This window comes from Grampus griseus, assembly GCF_964374135.1.
Source record: "Grampus griseus genome assembly, chromosome: 17".
Taxonomy (NCBI): Eukaryota; Metazoa; Chordata; class Mammalia; order Artiodactyla; family Delphinidae; genus Grampus; species Grampus griseus.
Window position 1 is genome coordinate 45,685,814 of NC_139011.1, and position 21,402 is coordinate 45,707,215.

The window sequence follows — 21,402 nt, forward strand, 5'->3', positions numbered from 1 at the left end:
AAAGCTAAAAACTCCTCAGGTTATCCTTAGGTCTCTAAAAGGTAATAGTATGGCTCTGAGAATACCATTCTTTCTGAAGAAGCCAAGGGGAATGTTCTGTCCAGGAATGCAACAAACGATGATCAAAACTCCCAAGGAAACTTATACTTCAATGTTTTGGACTTTGAAGAAACTATATCAAATACTTAAATTCATTTTTTGTTTAGCAAACAAACAAAACAAAAACTCTTTCTTGGGACATAAAATATTTCTTATCTCAAGAAAAGTAACAAAAAAAGGCCAAGATACAGCAAATAAATCTCTATTCTAGTGTTTTTTTCCTAAATCAACTAATAACTACTCTCCTGAGATGTGCTAAGAGCCAATGTTCTTTCTGACAAACCAAATGTAAAATGAGTATGCACACTTCACAGTGATACAAGGTGGAATAATGAATTCCTGTTAACACTTGCTTCTGTATTTTTTCTGTATTTATTTTATTCTCTCATAACCTGTATTTGCCTGATTGCTCCTGTATGTTTCATGCACTATCATAGGTTAGTGCTTCTAGGTCCTCAAACTGTGGTAAGGCTGCGGATGCCACTCATACCAAGGCATCTGTACCTTTCATTGTGTTTGATGACATAGAATTTGTCATTAAACTTTCAAAATAGTTCCCCAGGGTAATTCCCTTCATGGGAATTATTCCCTTCATGGTTTTGATGGTTTCTTGACTGAGCGAGAACATTTCAAGTTTCTATGGATGAGGTGTGTACAAGAACCTCTCTTTAACTAACACCAAATTTCTGAGTGTGATATTAGTGGAAAAAAGTTCCATTTTCTTTTCTACTACATCAAGGGTCAGCAAAGTAAAGCCTATAGGCCAAATCTGGCCAGTCACCTGCCTTTGAATATAAAGTTTCATTAGAACACAGCCACAATTATTCACTACCTACTGTGAATTTCTGCTTTCACAGGATAATGGTAGAGTTGAGTAGTTGTGACAGCATAAAATATTCATTACCTGGCCCTTTACATGTGTTCTTTGATGTATGTCAAAGACCTACTATTTCCTCCAATCTGAAGTCTCACCACTTTCACAAGAGTGGGCAATCCCCAACTGATACTGAGAAGATGGCCAAGTGCCTGTTAAACTCACCAAGACCATCAAAAATCTCCTTTAAAACATTTACTTCCCCTACACAGCATTCATGGATTCAAATATTTTCTCACAGCAGCTTTGATGACTGAGTCCCATAGATGGCTAAGTACATTCTCTGAGCTCCAAATGCTCATCTATGCAAGTCCAGAGGCCAAAGGCAGAGAGTAGTCCAGCCTGGAGCTCAGATGCCCAGGTAATCCCTCCATTTATCACTGACCTGGGCATGCCACACCAGGAGTCAACCCCACTGCAAGGCTCATCATCCACCCAGCCTGAGGGTGTAAAGATGCTGGTATAGATATTTATGTTTTACTGCCTTCTTTTTCCCCATTTAAAATTTTCCTATAGCAAGCATGGCTATTCAAGTCATCACTCTGTATTAGTCAGTTTTCTGTAGGTTATTCTGCAGTAAGAAAGAACTCCTAAATCTTAGCACTTACTAAAACAAATATTAACTTCTTGCTTATGTTACAAAACAGCTAAGGATTGTCTCAGAGTCTGCTCCAAATGTCTTCTTTATTCCAGAATCTAGGCTGAAGGAGCAGTGTTTTTCTGGTACATGCCATCCTAGGGACAGAGGGAAAAGAGAGAGATGGCAGAGCTATGTGATAGCTCTTAACTTCTACTGATACATCTCATATGTTTCTTCCATTCACATTCCACTGACCAAAACTAGTCACATACTCAAGCATGAAATACTTGTAGTGGGGAAGGATATTCTTCCAAATAAATGGTCTACTTCAAGTTCCATGACAATGCACAAGGAGGACACAGAAAATTTGGGAATAATACAATTTATGATATATTCTTGGTTTAAAAGTAGAATGTCTCTGATTTCTTAAAGTGTCATCTCATCAGAACCAGGGACTTAATTTGGGCTCTAACACCTTTAAATGCATGAATCCAATCTGGATATCTACCTAGCTTGCCTGGTAGACAAACTGATCTTGAAACCACAACTAAAAATTTTTTCTGTCTCAATTTCAGGTGCTATAAGCCCCTATTTAAAATTATAATCCTAAGTGGAACAGCATGTTTTGCTTTTATTATTTTCAAAGTTTTTTATGGACTGATAAATGGTACAAGTTATGCTGATAAAGTTAAAATCTTATTCCCATATTCACATCCACCTACCCACTCCCAAGGGAAAAGGTAAGTTAAGCAGAATTCTTTGTATCACTGATGACTTTTAAGCTAATGGCTCTTGCTCAAATCATTCTGGGAACTTCTTTTAAGCCATTTTATTAGATGCAGGTGAAAAATCAATCTCACACTGTATAGACATAGGGCATATAACTTTATAGAACTACCTTTTCTTCTTTATTCCCTTTTTTCTCTTTTTGGCTTATTCATTCAAAACAATGTATTAGACAACCTCTATATGCCTATCACTGGATAATCTCTTCCCCTCTGCTCTTTCAGGCTTCCTAAGCCTTAATGTGCTGGCCTGGACTAAGAGGCCCCAGAGAGAGAGGACTTCTGGGTAGCCTGGGTTGGGCTGCTGGGGGAAATCTGTCAGTAAGCAGGCTGGTTGAGACTAGTTCCTTTTAACGTTGGTTGCTTTCTAACTGCATGCTGATACAAGTCACAGAAATAATCTGATATCGTTATCCTGCAGTGAAGTCTTCTAGGTACCACAAATATGAACTTATGATTTCAGACTATATCAACTCGGTGATAAGATGTACATTACAAGGTTGTTACGTGCTTCAGGAGGATTCATTATGAGAACTTTACAATTTTTTAATCTATTTACTTTTTAAATTGGTAATGTATGCACACAGCATAAAAATCAAAAGACACCAGAGAGGTTTAAAGATTGAGTCTTCAATCCTTGTTCTTCAGCTACCCAGAAGCCCTTTGAGAAAACAACCACATTTACCATTTTCTTATATATCCTTCCAGAGATATTCTATACACATGCATGTTTGTTTTTTATTTGAATTTCCCTTTCTTTCCTTCCATTTTCCAGAAAATAGTATGCATTCTGCACTTCATAGTATATCTTAGAAAGCTTTCCTTTTTTCTACATGTAGAGCTGCTTTGTTTATTCTGACTGTTGAAAAGACTAGTGTTAAGTATGGAGAGTAAGACCCAAACCACCTGTGTTCAAATTCCAATTCTATCACTTATTATCTCTGAAACCTTGGGCAAATTAACTTCCATGTTCTTCAGTTTCTTCATAGTGGTGTTACAATAATTAAGTAATTTAATTTATAAACAAACAATTTAGAACCATCTTTGGCACCCAGTAAGTGCTCAAAAAGGTTATTTATTGTCATTATTTATTATTATATATTCCTATGTATAGAAGTACCATAATTTATTTAATCAGTTCCCCCTTGATATATATTTTGGTTATTTCTAATCTTTAAATATTATATACAGTGTTCAGTGGAGATCTATATTTACGGGGCTGTTAAGGACACTGGAATTATAGGGGCACACAGAGCTAAGGAATAAGAAACAAAATACTAATAATTTACATTTGTGTAGCACTCTATATCTCTAAATAATGCTTGCTTGCATTATCTCATTGGAAACTTTAGAACAGCACAGTGAGTTCATCTGCTTATCTCCATCTTCACTGCAATCATCACCTTTCTAAAGTACTATCAGTACATCCCTAGTATAAAACACTGAACGTGGAACACTGTAGGTAGAAAATAAAATGTACTGAATGACTAAAAATATGAGTGAAGATGGGATAATATCTATAACTAAGGGAGAGAAAGTGGTAAACTTTATTTACTAAGGTGTCATGGTTGGGAGTTATTGGAGCCAGATCTCAAGTCTGCACTTCCTAATACCATCTGGTGTTCTTCCAGCACTACTTCACCACCTGTCTAATGACTAGTGTGTAGAGCTACTAACAGTTGAAGATCAACACAAGAGACAGTAACCCTTCCCTCTCACCCAGTTATCGTTGAAACCTATAGGATAATAATATTCTCTTTACACAATTTCCTTTTCCATGAATGAGTCTATACTTGTGTGTGTCTTACAAGGACAAATCTTTTATAATTCAGAAAACTGCTTCAAGCTCAAACAACTTGATTATGTTTTCTTCAGTGTCTTTGGAAGGGAAATTCTAATATGTGATGTTATATTGAGGGAAAAACATAATAAAAATAAACAAAGTTTCTTTCAAGTTTCACATAATTAAAATAGGAAACATGATTGTCAAGGTAACTTCTGATCAGTTGGATTTGCAGAGCTTGATACTCATTTTTTTTTTTTTTTTTTTTTTTTTGGTACGCGGGCCTCTCACTGCTGTGGCCTCTCCTGTTGCGGAGCACAGGCTCCGGACGCGCAGGCTCAGCAGCCATGGCTCACAGGCCCAGCCGCTCCGCAGCATGTGGGATCTTCCCGGACCGGGACATGAACCCGTGTTCCCTGCATCGGCAGGCGGACTCTCAACCACCGCGCCGCCAGGGAAGCCCAATACTCATATTTTTTAAAAAGGCTTACAAAACTCAAGGAAAAACAAGTGTGTCTTCTGAAAGTTATTTAAGATATCAGAGGAGCTTGTGGAGTTTCCAAAACATAAACAACAACACAATTGGAATAACTATAATGGAACCACAGTATTGCTGATTATTTACTTCCTCATCTCCATGTTTAAATGGAGTTACTTACACCCACTCACTACCTGGCAGCTCTGCACTGATGTAAACAGAGGAGTGTTAGGTGAAGCGGGAATTCTCTGTGGTTTAGCCACTCTTACAAAACATCATACTCTTCCCTTAAAAGATTTTCCTGACGTGAACTTACTCTATACTCCAGAATTTCTCAAGGTACAATCTATGGACCACCTATGTAATACTTCAAAAGGCTGAGCCCTGGTTCCTACCTCAGACCTACTGAAATCAAAATATCAGAAAGTGGAACCTGGGAATTTGGGTTTTACTTAGTAGACTGAGTGGTTGCTATCCATACAAAAATGTGACAACTGCAACTCAGTGATTTAGCCAAATTACTCCCCAAGTGTTGTAAGTTATAAATGGATCCAATTTTCCAGGAAAAGATTTGAACGTCTATGTCAACTCAGCAATGTGATCCCTAAATCTCAGAAAATTACACGAAGTTGCTATTGCCTAGCAGAATTTTGTGTTTTTTATTAAAACAATTTGTGGTCTAATTTTAGTTTCCAAAAGACCAGACTATAAAATCCAGAATCAGTCTTATAAAGGAAATTAGTTGGTTGCATTGTTATTGTTCTCAACAGAGGGCAAAGAGTTTATTAACTGGAATATATAATACTAGTAGCCCTACAGAGCCAGAGTAACAAGTAAGGTTAATATTCACAATAGATATAAGAATTATGTTGACAGATATTTAAAATATACATTAGGCAAATTCTGAATTTATTTACAAGGCAATAAAAAAGTGAACAAGATATAATGGATCATAAAAATAAATGCGGAGACCTTCAAGATGGCAGAGGAGTAAGATGTGGAGATCACCTTCCTCTCCACAAATACATCAGAAATACATCTACGTGTGGAACAACTCCTAAAGACTGAATGCTGGCAGAAGACCTCATACTTCCCAAAAAGCAAGAAACTCCCAACACACCTGGGTAGGGCAAAAGAAAAAAGAAGAAACAGAGACAAAAGAATAGGGATGGGACCTGCCCCTCGGGGAAGGAGCTGTGAAGGAGGAAAAGTTTCCACACACTAGGAAGCCCCTTCACTGGTGGAGGCAGGGGGTGGCAGCAGGGAAGCTTCGGAGCCAAGGAGAAGAGCGCAGCAACAGGGGTACAGAGGGCAAAGTGGAGAGATTCCCACACAGAAGATCAGTGCCGACCAGCATGCACCAGCCTGAGAGGCTTGTCTGCTTACCTGCCGGGAAGGTGGGGGATCGGAGCTGAGGCTCTGGCTTCGGAGCTCAGATCCTAGGGAGAGGACTTCGGGATTGGCTGCATGAACACAGCCTGAAGGGGGCTACTGCACCACAGCTAGCTGGGATGGAGTCCGGGAAAAAGTCTGGAACTGCTTAAGAGGCAAGAGACCATTGTTTCAGGGTGTGTGAAGAGACATGATTCAGAGCACTGCCTAAACAAGCTCCAGAGATGGGCGCGATCTGCACCTATCAGCGTGGACACCAGAGAGGGGCATGAAATGCTAAGACTGCTCCTGCAGCCACCAAGAAACCTGTGTGCAAGCACAGGTCACTATCCACACCTGCCCTCCTGGGAGCCTGTGCAGCCCACCACTGCCAAGGTCTGGAGCTCCAGGGACAACTTCCCAAGGAGAACACACAGCATGCTTCAGGAAGTTGCAATGTCATGTCGGCCTCTGCTACCACAGGCTCGCCCTGCATTCTATGCCCTCCCTCTCCCCAGCGGAGTGAGCCAGAGCCCACTAATCAGCTGCTATTTTAACCCCATCCTGTCTGAGTGAAGAACAGATGCCTCAGGCAACCTACATGCAGAGGTAGGGCCAAATCCAAAACTGAATTCCAGGAGCTGTGCGAACAAAGAAGAGAAAGGGAAATTTCTCCCAGTCAGCCTCAGGAGCAGCAGATTAAATCTCCACAATAAACTTAATGTAGCCTGCATCTCTGGAATACCTGAACAGACAACGAATCATCCCAAAATTGAGGTGAAGGCCTTTGTGTGATTTTCTCTGTATAGCTCTGCTTTTACCACTTATCCTAGGGTTCTGCCTATCAATGTTTTTTTGTTTGTTTGTGTTTCTATAGTTTTTAGCACTTGCTATCATCAGTGGATTTGTTTTTTGGTTCGATTGCTCTCTTCTTTATTCCTTTTTTTAAATAACTTTCAAATATTTTTTTATTTTTAATAAGCTTTTGATTTTTTATTTTAATAACTTTATTATTTTTTTCCTTCTTTCTTTCTTTGTTCTCTGTTTTCTTCTGAGCCATGTGCCTGGTGCTATGGCCAGGTGTCAGGCCTGTACCTCTGAGGTGGGAGAGCCAAGTTCAGGACATTTGTCCACCAGAGACCTCCTGGCTCCACATAATATCAAACAGTGAAAGCTCTCCCAAAGATCTCCATCTCAATGCTAAAAACCAGCTCCACTCAATGACCAACAAGATACAGTGCTGGACACCCTACATCACACAACTAGCAAACCAGGAACACAACCCCACCAATTAGCAGAGACGCTTCCTAAAATCGTAATAAGGTCACTGACACCACAAAACATACCACCAGACATGGTCCTGCCCACCAGAAGGACAAGACCCAGCTTCATCCACCAGAACACAGGTACCAGTCCCTTCCACCAGGAAGGCTACAAAATGCACTAAAACAACCTTAGCCACTGGGGGCAGACACCAAAATCAACAGGAACTAAGAACCTGCAGCCTGTGAAAGGAGACACCGAACACAGTAAGTTAAGCAAAATGAGAAGACAGAGAAACACACAATACATGAAGGAGCAAGGTAAAAACCAACCAGACCAAACAAATGAAGAGGAAATAGGCAATCGACCTGAAAAAGAGTTCAGAGTAATGATAGTAAAGATGATCCCAAATCTTGGAAATAGAATGGAGAAAATACAAGAAACGTTTAACAAGGACCTGTAAGAACCGGAGAGCAAACAAACAATGATGAACAACACAATAAATGAAATTAAAAATTCTCTAGAAGGAATCAATAGCAGAAAAACTGAAGCAGAAGAAAGGATAAGTGACCGGGAAGATAAAATAGTTGAAATAACTACTGCAGAGCAGAATAAAGAAAAAAGAATGAAAAGAATTGAGGACAGTATCAGAGACCTCTGGGACAACATTAAAAGCACCAACATTTGAGGAATAGGGGTCCCAGAAGAGGAAGAGAAAAGGAACAGGACTGAGAAAATATTTGAAAAGATTATAGTTGAAAACTTCCCTAATATGGGAAAGGAAATAGTTAATCAAGTCCAGGAAGTACAGAGAGTCCCATAAAGGATAAATTCAAGGAGAAACAAGCCAAGACACATATTAATCAAACTACCAAACATTAAATACAAAGAAAATGTATTAAAAACAGCAAGGGAAAAACAACAAATAACACACAAGGGAATCCCCATAAGGAAAACAGCTGATCTTTCAGTAGAAACTCTGCAAGCCAGAAGGGAGTGGCAGGACATATTTAAAGTGATGAAACGGAAAAACCTACAACCAAGACTAATCTACCCAGCAAAGATCTCATTCAGATTTGATGGAGAAATCAAAACCTTTACAGACAAGCAAAACTAAGAGAATTCAGTACCACCAAACCAGCTTCACAACAAATGTTAAAGGAAGGAAAAAAAGAGGAAGGAAAAGACCAACAATAACAAGTCCAAAACCATTTAGAAAATGGTAATAGGAACATAAATATTGATAGCTACCTTAAATGTAAATGGATTAAATGCTCCAACCAAAAGACACAGAATGGCTGAATGGATAAAAAAACAAGACCCGTATATATGCTGTCTACAACAAACCCACATCAGACCTAAGGACACATACACACTGAAAGTGAGGGGATGGAAAATGATATTCCATGCATATGGAAATCAAAAGAAAGCTGGAGTAACAATTCTCCTATCAGATAAAATCGACTTTAACTAAAGACTATTACAAGAGACAAAGAATGACACTACATAATGATCAAGGGATAAATCCAAGAAGAACATATAACAATTATAAATATTTATGCACCCAACATAGGAGTACCTCAATACAAAAGGCAAATGCTAACAGCCATAAAAGGGGAAATTGACAGTAACACAGTCATAGTAGGGGACTTTAACACCCCACTTTCACCAATGGACAGATCATCCAAAATGAAAATAAGGAAACACAAACTTTAAGTGATACATTAAACAAGATGGACTTAATTGCTATTTATAGGACATTCCATCCAAAAACAACAGAATACAGTTTCTTCTCAAGTGCTCATAGAATATTTTCCAGGATAGATCATACCTTGGGTAGCAAATCAAGCCTTGGTAAATTTAAAATTGGAATTGTATCAAGTATCTTTTCTGACCACAATGCTATAAGACTAGATATCAATTAAAGGAATAAAATCTGTAAAAAAAAAAAAAAAAAAAAAAAGAAAAAGAAAAACATGAAGGCTAAACAATACATTACTAAATAACCAAGAGGTTACTGAAAAATCAAAGAGGAAACCAAAAAATACCTAGAAGAAAAATGACAATCAAAACACGGTGACTGAAAACCTATGGGATACAGCAAAAGCAGTTCTAAGAGGGAAGTTTATAACAATAAAATCCTACCTCAAGAAACATCTCTAATAAACAACCTAACCTTACACCTAAAGCAATTAGAGAAAGAAGAACAAAAAACACCCAAAGTTAGAAGAAGGAAAGAAATCATAAACATCAGATGAGAAATAAATGAAAAAGAAATAAAACAAACAATAGCAAAGATCAATAAAACTAAAAGCTGTTTCTTTGGTAAGATAAACAAAATTGATAAACCATTAGCCAGACTCATCAAGAAAAAAAGGGAGAAGACTCAAATCAATAGAATTAGAAATGAAAAAGGAGAAGTAACAGCTGAGACTGAAGAATTACAAAGGATCATGAGAAATTACTACAAGCAACTATATGCCAATAAAATGGACAACCTGGAAGAAATGGACAAATTCTTAGAAAAGCACAACCTTCTGATACTGAAACAGGAAGAAATAGAAAATATAAACCGACAAATCACAAGCACTGAAATTGAGACTGTGATTAAAAATCTTCCAACAAACAAAAGCCAAGGACCAGATGGCTTCACAGGTGACTTCCATCAAACATTTAGAGAAGAGCTAACACCTATCCTTCTCAAACTCTTCTAAAATGTGGCAGAGGGAGGAACACTTGCAAACTCATTCTACAAGGCCAACATCACACTGATACCAAAACCAGACAAAGATTTCACAAAGAAAGAAAGCTACAGGTGAATATCACTGATGGACATAGATGCAAAAATCCTGAACAAAATACAAGCAAACAAAATCCAACAGCACATTAAAAGGATCATACACTATGATCAAGTGGAGTTTATCCCAGAAATGCAAGAATTCTTCAATATACACAAATCAATCAATGTAATACACCATATTAACAAATTGAAGGAGAAAAACCATATGATCAACTCAATAGATGCAGAAAAACCTGCTGACAAAATTCAATAGCCATTTATCATAAAAACCCTGCAGAAAGTAAACATAGAGAGAACTTACCTCAACATAATAAAGGCCATATGTGACAAACACACAGTTAACATCTTTCTCAGTGGTGAAAAACTGAAACCATTTCCTCTAAGATCAGGAAGAAGAAAGACTAGGAAGAAGGAAGAAGAAGAAGAAGAAGACTAGGAAGAAGACTAGGTTGTCCACTCTCACCACTATTATTCAACATAGTTTTGGAAGTTTTAGCCACAGCAATCAGAGTAGAAAAAGAAATAAGAGGAATCCAAATCGGAAAAAAAGAAGTAAAGCTGTCACTGTTTGCAGATGACATGATACTCTACATAGAGACTCCTAAAGATGCCAGCAGAAAACGACTGGAACTAATCAACAAATTTGGTAAAGTAGCAGGAACCAAAATTAATGCACAGAAATCTCTTGCATTCCTATACACTAATGATGAAATATCTGTAACAGAAATTAAGGAAACACTCCCATTTACCATTGCAACAAGTGGAATAAAATATCTAGGAATAAACCTACCTAAGGAGAAAATAGACCTGTATGCTGAAAACTATAAGACACTGATGAAAGAAATTAGTGCTGATACCAACAGATGGAGAGATATGCCATGTTCTTGGATTGGAAGAATCAACATTGTGAAAATGCCTATACTACCCAAAGCAATCTACAGATTCTATGCAATCCCTGTCAAACTACCAATGGCATTTTTCACAGTACTAGAACAAAAAATTTCACAGTTTGTATGAAAACACAAAAGACCCTGAATAGCCAAAGCAATATTGAGAAAGAAAAACAGAGCTGGTGGAATGAGGCTCCCAGACTTTAGACTATACTACAAAGCTACATTAATCAAAACAGTATGGTATTGGCAGTAAAACAGAAATATAGATCAATGGAACAGGATAGAAAGCCCAGAGATAAACCCACGCACATATGGTCACCTTATTTTTGATACAGGAGGCAAGAATATACAGTGGAGAAAAGACAGCCTCTTCAATAATTGGTGTTGGGAAACCTGGACAGCTACATGTGAAAGAATGTACTTAGAACACTCCCTAACACCATACACAAAAATAAACTCAAAATGGATTAAAGACCTATATGTAAGGCCAGACACTATCAAACTCTTAGAGGAAAACATAGGCAGAACACTCTATGACATAAATCACAGCAAGATCCTTTTTGACCCACATCCTAGAGAAATGGAAATAAAAACAAAAATAAACAAATGGGACCTAATGAAACTTAAAAGCTTTTGCACAGCAAAGGAAACCATAAACAAGATGAAAAAACAACACTCAGAATGGGAGAAAATATTTGCAAATGAAGAAATTGACAAAGGATTAATCTCCAAAATCAATCAGCTCATGCAGCTCAATATCAAAAAAACAAACAATGCAATCCAAAAATGGGCAGAAGACCTAAGTAGACATTTCTCCAAAGAAGATACACAGATTTCCAGCAAGCACATGAAAGGATGTTCAACATCACTAATCATTAGAGAAATGCAAATGAAAACTACAAAGAGGTATCACCTTACACAGGTCAGAATGGCCATCATCAAAAAATCTATAAACAGGGCATCCCTGGTGGCGCTGTGGTTGAGAGTCCGCCTGCCAATGCAGGGGATGCGGGTTCGTGCCCCGGTCCGGGAAGATCCCACATGCCGCGGAGCAGCTGGGCCCGTGAGCCATGGCCGCTGAGCCTGCGTGTCCGGAGCCTGTGCTCCGCAACGGGAGAGGCCACAACAGTGAGAGGCCCGCGTACCGCAAAAAATACCCAAACCAAAACAAAACAAAATCTATAAACAATAAATGCTGGAGAGGGTGTGGAGAAAAGGGAACCCTCTTTAACTGTTGGTTGGAATGAAAATTGATAAAGCCACTATAGAGGAACAGTATGGAGGTCCTTAAAAAACTAAAAACAGAACTACCATATAACCCAGCAATCTCACTACTTGGCTGTGAAAACCATAATTCCAAAAGAGACATGTACCACTGTTCATTGCAGCTCTAGTTACAATAGCCAGGACATGGAAGCAACCTAAGTGTCCATCGACAGATGAATGGATAAAGAAGATGTGGCACATATATGTAATTGAATATTACTCAGCCATAAAAAGAAATGAAATTGAATTATTTGCAGTGAGGTGGATGGACCTAGAGTCTGTCATACAGAGTGAAGTAAGTCAGAAAGAGAAAAAAAAATACCGTATGCTAACACATATATATGGAATGTGCAAAAAAGTAAAAGCTTCTGAAGGACCTAGGGCCATGACAGGAATAAATGCGCACACGTAGAGAATGGACTTGCGGACACGGGAGGGGGAAGGTTAAGCTCGGACAAAGTGAGAGAGTGACATGGACATATATACACTACCAAATGTAGAATAGCTAGCTAGTGGGAAGCAGCCACATAGCACAGGAAAATCAGCTCAGTGCTTTGTGACCACCTAGAGGGGTGGGATAGGGAAGGTGGGAGGGAAATGCAAGAGAGAGGGGATATTGGGATATATGTATATGTATAGCTGATTCAGTTTGTTATAAACAGAAACTAACACATCATTGTAAAGCAATTATACTCAATAAAGATGTTAAAATTAATACAGAAATAAATAAAAAGATAAATGCCCATGAACTTCCTGCATGCTTATCTATAATCATCTGCCCTCCTTGTATTTATTTCTAGCACCTTTATTATCAAGTGTCTGTTAAACTAAGAATAATAATTTTAAATTAAATAACACAAATATCAAGAAGGGGATAGAACCAAAAAGATATAAATGTTCTAAGGAGAACTCATTTCTGGACTGCTGGGAGACTGCAGTAAAGTGGATGTAGATGACAACACTTTCATGCATAGACAAAGCTGTGACTTCAAACCTTGTATTCTTCAAGGTCAGTACTCAGTCAGTACTTTTACATACCAAACATCATGTTTTTCCTGTAGTTTTAGATATATTAGGGTTTAGCTTGCTACTCTGTAGGCAGAGAGAGTGTAGTTCTCCCAGCTACAACTGTCCCACACCCTGGCATTCAAGCTTCTAAGCAGATGTCTGGAGGCTCTGGTTGCTCAGGCCAATAGAGATCAATGCTTACGTCTCATGCCTCCAGTCCCACTTTAGACAGAGCATTGCTTGCTTTACACACTGGACTTACATACTGGACTTTGTCCACAGATGCCATTTAAAGCAAGAGTCCTGCTGCTAACAAAACAGAATGGAAATCACAGCCCAACCAAGTCTGTCATGGAACAGAGAAATATGAGGAGACTAGAGAGAGTTTTTTCTTTCTAACTGTACTTTCTCTTCACAATCATCTTCTCTCTGTAGACAATCATTGTATCCACTTCCCATTTGTGAGCATGTATCAAAACTGAGGCTTTGAGAAGTTAGGTAATCTGCTCCAGGTCATGGAGCCTTAAGTGGCAAAACTGAATGCATCACTACTCCCAAAGCCCATGCTTTAACCCCTATCCATCTTTTGCTCAGAGCCCTCTCTTGTCTGAGACAAATTACATGTGTCAATCTACATTTTAACTTATTTAATGATTAGAAATCTTAACATCTAATCAAACTTGACATGTCTACAAATGAATTAATCATCTTCCCCCAAAAGGTAAACATCCTTCCTCAACTCACTACTTCTATCAGTGGCATATCATTTTACATTTTAACAGTCACCCAACTCAAACTCAATAGACTCAAATGCTCAAAACAAATGCTATCAACTCTTACCTTGAAATAGATACATGTCCCTTTTTATATCATCACCACCACTTTTATTTAGACCTTATCACTTCATGCCTAGTCTGTGTGGGATCCTCTTCACGTGTACCTGCGTCTCCACACCAGATGCTCTCAACCATGGAAAGCTTACTTGAAATTTAGATTCCTGGGTCCCCCTCCAGAGGTGCTGATTTACTAACTCTGAAAAAGTACTCTGGGAAAACCCTTTGAGAAATACTGCTCTAGATTTTTCTCACAATGATCTAACTTATATGAGACTGCCAAAATTATTCATCATCACTCTAAACACAATTTGGGGGATGCATTTGTTAATGGGGGTGAAGATAAGGGTTGAGAAACTTTATTTTTTTTTATTTTTTTAATTCCATTTAAATTTCCATTTATTTATTTATTTATTTATTTTTTAAACATCTTTATTGGAGCATAATTGCTTTACAATGGTATGTTAGTTTCAGATTCACAACAAAATGAATCAGTTATATATATACATATGTTCCCATATCTCTTCCCGCTTGCGTCACCCTCCCTCCCACCCTCCCTATCCCACCCCTCCAGGCGGTCACAAAGCACCGAGCTGATCTCCCTGTGCTATGCGGCTGCTTCCCACTAGCTATCTACCTTACGTTTGGTAGTGTATATATGTCCATGCCTCTCTCTCGCTTTGTCACCGTTTACCCTTCCCCCTCCCCATAGCCTCAAGTCCATTCTCTAGTAAGTCTGTGTCTTTATTCCTGTTTCACCCCTAGGTTTTTCATGACATTTTTTTTTTCTTAAATCCCATATATATGTGTTAGCATACGGTATTTGTCTCTCTCTTTCTGACTTACTTCACTCTGTATGACAGACTCTAGGTCTATCCACCTCATTACAAATAGCTCAATTTCGTCTCTTTTTATGGCTGAGTAATATTCCATTGTATATATGTGCCACATCTTCTTTATCCATTCATCTGTTGATGGACACTAAGGTTGTTTCCATCTCCGGGCTATTGTAAATAGAGCTGCAATGAACATTTTGGTACATGACTCTTTTTGAATTATGGTTTTCTCAGGGTATATGCCCAGTAGTGGGACTGCTGGGTCATATGGTAGTTCTATTTGTAGCTTTTTAAGGAACCTCCATACTGTTCTCCACAGTGGCTGTATCAATTTACATTCCCACCAACAGTGTAAGAGGGTTCCCTTTTCTCCACACCCTCTCCAGCATTTATTGTTTCTAGATTTTTTGATGATGGCCATTCTGACTGGTGTGAGATGATATCTCATTGTAGTTTTGATTTGCATTTCTCTAATGATTAGTGATGTTGAGCATTCTTTCATGTGTTTGTTGGCACTCTGTATATCTTCTTTGGAGAAATGTCTATTTAGGTCTTCTGCCCATTTTTGGATTGGGTTGTTTGTTCTTTTGTTATTAAGCTGCATGAGCTGCTTATAAATTTTGGAGATTAATCCTTTGTCAGTTGCTTCATTTGCAAATATTTTCTCCCATTCTGAGGGTTGTCTTTTGGTCTTCTTTATGGTTTCCTTTGCTGCGCAAAAGCTTTTAAGTTTCATTAGGTCCCATTTGTTTACTTTTGTTTTTATTTCCATTTCTCTAGGAGGTGGGTCAAAGAGGATCTTGCTGTGATTTATGTCATAGAGTGTTCTGCCTATGTTTTCCTCTAAGAGTTTGATAGTTTCTGGCCTTACATTTAGGTCTTTAATCCATTTTGAGCTTATTTTTGTGTATGGTGTTAGGGAGTGATCTAATCTCATACTTTTACATGTAGCTGTCCAGTTTTCCCAGCACCACTTATTGAAGAGGCTGTCCTTTCTCCACTGTACATTTCTGCCTCCTTTGTCAAAGATAAGGTGACCATATGTGCGTGGGTTTATCTCTGGGCTTTCTATCCTGTTCCATTGATCTATATTTCTGTTTTTGTGCCAGTACCATACTGTCTTGATTACTGTAGCTTTGTAGTATAGTCTGAAGTCAGGAAGCCTGATTCCTCCAGCTCCATTTTTCGTTCTCAAGATTGCTTTGGCTATTCGGGGTCTTTTGTGTTTCCATACAAATTGTGAGATTTTTTGTTCTAGTTCTGTGAAAAATGCCAGTGGTAGTTTGATAGGGATTGCATTGAATCTGTAGATTGCTTTGGGTAGTAGAGTCATTTTCACAATGTTGATTCTTCCAATCCAAGAACATGGTATATCTCTCCATCTATTTGTATCATTTTTAATTTCTTTCATCAGTGTCTTATAATTTTCTGCATACAGGTCTTTTGTCTCCTTAGGTAGGTTTATTCCTAGGTATTTTATTCTTTTTGTTGCAATGGTAAATGGGAGTGTTTTCTTGATTTCACTTTCAGATTTTTCATCCTTAGTGTATAGGAGTGCCAGAGATTTCTGTGCATTAATTTTGTATCCTGCTACTTTACCAAATTCATTGATTAGCTCTAGTAGTTTTCTGGTAGCATCTTTAGGATTCTGTATGTATAGTATCATGTCATCTGCAAACAGTGACAGCTTTACTTCTTTTTGTCTGATTTGGATTCCTTTTATTTCCTTTTCTTCTCTGATTGCTGTGGCTAAAACTTCTAAAACTATGTTGAATAAGAGTGGTGAGAGTGGGCAACCTTGTCTTGTTCCTGATCTTAGTGGAAATGCTTTCAGTTTTTCACCATTGAGGACGATGTTGGCTGTGGGTTTGTCATATATGGCCTTTATTATGTTGAGGAAAGTTCCCTCTATGCCTACTTTCTGCAGGGTTTTTATCATAAATGGGTGTTGAATTTTGTCAAAAGCTTTCTCTGCATCTATTGAGATGATCATATGGTTTTTCTCCTTCAATTTGTTAATATGGTGTATCACGTTGATTGATTTGCGTATATTGAAGAATCCTTGCATTCCTGGAATAAACCCCACTTGATCATGGTGTATGATCCGTTTAATGTGCTGTTGGATTCTGTTTGCTAGTATTTTGTTGAGGATCTTTGCATCTATGTCCATCAGTGATATTGGCCTGTAGTTTTCTTTCTTTGTAACATCCTTGTCTGGTTTTGGTATCAGGGTGATGGTGGCCTTGTAGAATGAGTTGGGGAGTGTTCCTCCCTCTGCTATATTTTGGAAGAGTCTGAGAAGGATGGGTGATAGCTCTTCTCTAAATGTTTGATAGAATTCGCCTGTGAAGCCATCTGGTCCTGGGCTTTTGCTTGTTGGAAGATTTTTAATCACAGTTTCAATTTCAGTGCTTGTGATTGGTCTGTTCATATTTTCTATTTCTTCCTGATTCAGTCTTGGCAGGTTGTGCCTTTCTAAGAATTTGTCCATTTCTTCCAGGTTGTCCATTTTATTGGCATAGAGTTGCTTGTAGTAATCTCTCATGATCTTTTGTATTTCTGCAGTGTCAGTCGTTACTTCTCATTTTTCATTTCTAATTCTATTGATTTGAGTCTTCTCCCTTTTTTTCTTGATGAGTCTGGCTAATGGTTTATCAATTTTGTTTATCCTTTCAAAGAACCAACTTTTAGTTTTATTGATCTTTGCTATCGTTTCCTTCATTTCTTTTTCATTTATTTCTGATCTGATTTTTATGATTTCTTTCCTCCTGCTAACTTTGGGGTTTTTTTGTTCTTCTTTCTCTAATTGCTTTAGGTGCAAGGTTAGGTTGTTTATTCGAGATGTTTCCTGTTTCTTAAGGTAAGATTGTATTGCTATAAACTTCCCTCTTAGAACTGCTTTTGCTGCATCCCATAGATTTTGAGTCGTCGTGTCTCCATTGTCATTTGTTTCTAGGTATTTTTTGATTTCCCCTTTGATTTCTTCAGTGATCACTTCGTTATTAAGTAGTGTATTGTTTAGCCTCCATGTGGTTGTATTTTTTACAGATCTTCTCCTGTGATTGATATCGAGTCTCATAGCGTTGTGGTCGGAAAAGATACTTGATACAATTTCAATTTTCTTAAATTTACCAAGGCTTGATTTGTGACCCAAGATATGATCTATCCTGGAGAATGTTCTATGAGCACTTGAGAAAAATGTGTATTCTGTTGTTTTTGGATGGAATGTCCTATAAATATCAATTAACTCCATCTCATTTAATGTATCATTTAAAGCTTGTGTTTCCTTATTTTTTTTTCATTTTGGATGATCTGTCCATTGGTGAAAGTGGGGTGTTAAAGTCCCCTACTATGAATGTGTTACTGTCGATTTCCCCTTTTATGGTTGTCAGTATTTGCCTTATGTATTGAGGTGCACCTATGTTGGGTGCATAAATATTTACAATTGTTATATCTTCCTCTTGGATCGATCCCTTGATCATTATGTAGTGTCCTTCTTTGTCTCTTCTAATAGTCTTTGTTTTAAAATCTATTTTGTCTGATATGAGAATTGCTACTCCAGCTTTCTTTTGGTTTCCATTTGCATGAAATACCTTTTTCCATCCCCTTACTTTCAGTCTGTATGTGTCTCTAGGTCTGAAGTGGGTCTCTTGTAGACAGCAAATATATGGGTCTTGTTTTTGTATCCATTCAGCCAATCTGTGTCTTTTGGTGGGAGCATTTAGTCCATTTACATTTAAGGTAATTATCGATATGTATGTTCCCATTCCCATTTTCTTAATTGTTTTGGGTTTGTTATTGTAGGTCTTTTCCTTCTTTTGTGTTTCTTGCCTAGAGAAGTTCCTTTAGCAGTTGTTGCAGAGCTGGTTTGGTGGTGCTGAACTCTCTCAGCTTTTGCTTGTCTCTAAAGGTTTTAATTTCTCCATCAAATCTGAATGAGATCCTTGCTGGGTAGAGTAATCTTGGTTGCAGGTTTTTCTCCTTCAACACTTTCAATATGTCCTGCCACTCCCTTCTGGCTTGCAGAGTTTCTGCTGAAAGATCAGCTGTTAACCTTATGGGGATTCCCTTGTGTGTTATTTGTTGTTTTTCCCTTGCTGCTTTTAATATGTTTTCTTTGTATTTAATTTTTGACAGTTTGATTAATATGTGTCTTGGCGTATTTCTCCTTGGATTTATCCTGTATGGGACTCTCTGTGCTTCCTGGACTTGATTAACTATTTCCTTTCCCATATTAGGGAAGTTTTCAACTATAATCTCTTCAAATATTTTCTCAGTCCCTTTCTTTTTCTCTTCTTCTTCTGGAACCCCTATAATTCGAATGTTGGTACGTTTAATGTTGTCCCAGAGGTCTCTGAGACTGTCCTCAGTTCTTTTCATTCTTTTTTCTTTATTCTGCTCTGCAGTAGTTATTTCCACTATTTTATCTTCCAGGTCACTTATCCGTTCTTCTGCCTCAGTTATTCTGCTATTGATCCCATCTAGAGTACTTTTAATTTCATTTATTGTGTTGTTCATCGTTGCTTGTTTCATCTTTAGTTCTTCTAGGTCCTTGTTAACTGATTCTTGCATTTTGTCCATTCTATTGTCCATTCTATCTCCAAGATTTCGGATCAACCTTACTATCATTATTCTGAATTCTTTTTCAGGTAGACTGCCTATTTCCTCTTCATTTGTTAGGTCTGATGGGTTTTTATCTTGCTCCTTCATCTGCGGTGTGTTTTTCTGTCTTTTCATTTTGCTTATCATACTGTGTTTGGGGTCTCCTTTTTTGCAGGCTGAAGGTTCGTAGTTCCTGTTGTTTTTTGTGTCTGTCTCCAGTGGCTAAGGTTGGTTCAGTGGGTTGTGTAGGCTTCCTGGTGGAGGGTACTAGTGCCTGTGTTCTGGTGGATGAGGCTAGATTTTGTCTTTCTGGTGGGCAGGTCCACGTCTGGTGGTGTGTTTTGGGGTGTCTGTAGACTTATTATGATTTTGGGCCGCCTCTCTGCTAATGGGTGGGGTTGTGTTCCTGTCTTGCTAGTTGTTTGGCATAGGATGTCCAGCACTGTAGCTTGCTGGTCGTTGAGTGAAGCTGGGTGCTGGCGTTGAGATGGAGATCTCTCAGAAATTTTTGCTGTTTGATATTATGTGCAGCTGGGAGGTCTCTTGTGGATCAGTGTCCTGAAGTTGGCTCTCCCACCTCAGAGGCACAGCACTGACTCCTGGCTGCAGCACCAAGAGCCTTTCATCCACAGGGCTCCTTAATTTGGGATGACTCGTTGTCTATTCAGGTATTCCACAGATGCAGGGTATATCAAGTTGATTGTGGAGCTTTAATCCGCTGCTTCTGAGGCTGCTGGGAGAGATTTCCCTTTCTCTTCTTTGTTCTCACAGTTCCCAGGGGCTCAGCTTTGGATTTAGCCCCGCCTGTGCGTGTAGGTCGCCGGAGGGCGTCTGTTCTTTGCTCAGACAGGACGGGGTTAAAGGAGCCGCTGATTCGGAGGCTCTGGCTCACTCAGGCCCGGGGGTAGGGAGGGGCACGGAGTGTGGGGCGGGCCTGCGGCGGCAGAGGCCGGCAAGACGTTGCAGCCTGAGGCGCGCCTGTGCGTTCTCCCGGGGGAGTTGTCCCTGGATCCCGGGACCCTGGCAGTGGCGGGCTGCACAGGCTCCCCGGAAGGGCGTGTGGCTAGTGACCTGTGTTCGCACACAGGCCTCCCGGTGGCGGCAGCAGCGGCCCTAGCGTCTCATGTCTGTCTCTGGTCTCCGCACTTTTAGCCGCGGCTTGCGCCCGTCTCTGGAGCTCCTTTAAGCGTCGCTCTTAATCCCCTCTCCTTGTGCACCAGGAAACAAAGAGGGACGTAAAAGTCTCTTGCCTCTTCGGCAGTTCCAGACTTCTCCCCGGACTCTCTCCCGGCCAGCCGCGGTGCACTAACGCCCTGCAGGCTGTGTTCACGCCGCCAACCTCAGTCCTCTCCCGGCGCTCCGACAAAAGCCGGAGCCTCAGCTCCCAGTCCCGCCCGCCCCGGCGGGCGAGCAGACAAGCCTCTCGGCTGGCGAGTTCCGGTCGGCCCGATCCTCTGCGCTGGAATCTGTCCGCTTTGCCCTCCGCACCCCCGTTGCTGTGCTCTCCTCCGCGGCTCCCAAGCTCCCCCACTCCGCCTCCCGAAGTCTCCACCCGCGAAGGGGCTTCCTAGTGTGTGGACACTTTTCCTCCTTCACAGCTCTCTCCCGCTGGTGCAGGACCCGTCCCTATCCTTTTGTCTCTGTTTAGTTTTTTCTTTTGCCCTACCCAGGTACGTGGGGGGTTTCTTGCCTTTTGGGAGGTATGAGGTCTTCTGCCAGCGTTCAGTAGATGCTCTGTAGGAGTTGTTCCACGCGTAGATGTATTTCTGGTGTATCTGTGGGGAGGAACGTGATCTCCGCGTCTTACTCTTCCGCCATCTTCCCGGAAGTCTCCCGAGAAACTTTAAAATGACTCAAATTCATCTGGGAAAAGAAAAGATAAATTGAAACAGCTAGTTATTTTCTGAGTCAGTCATAGGGCCAGATACTGC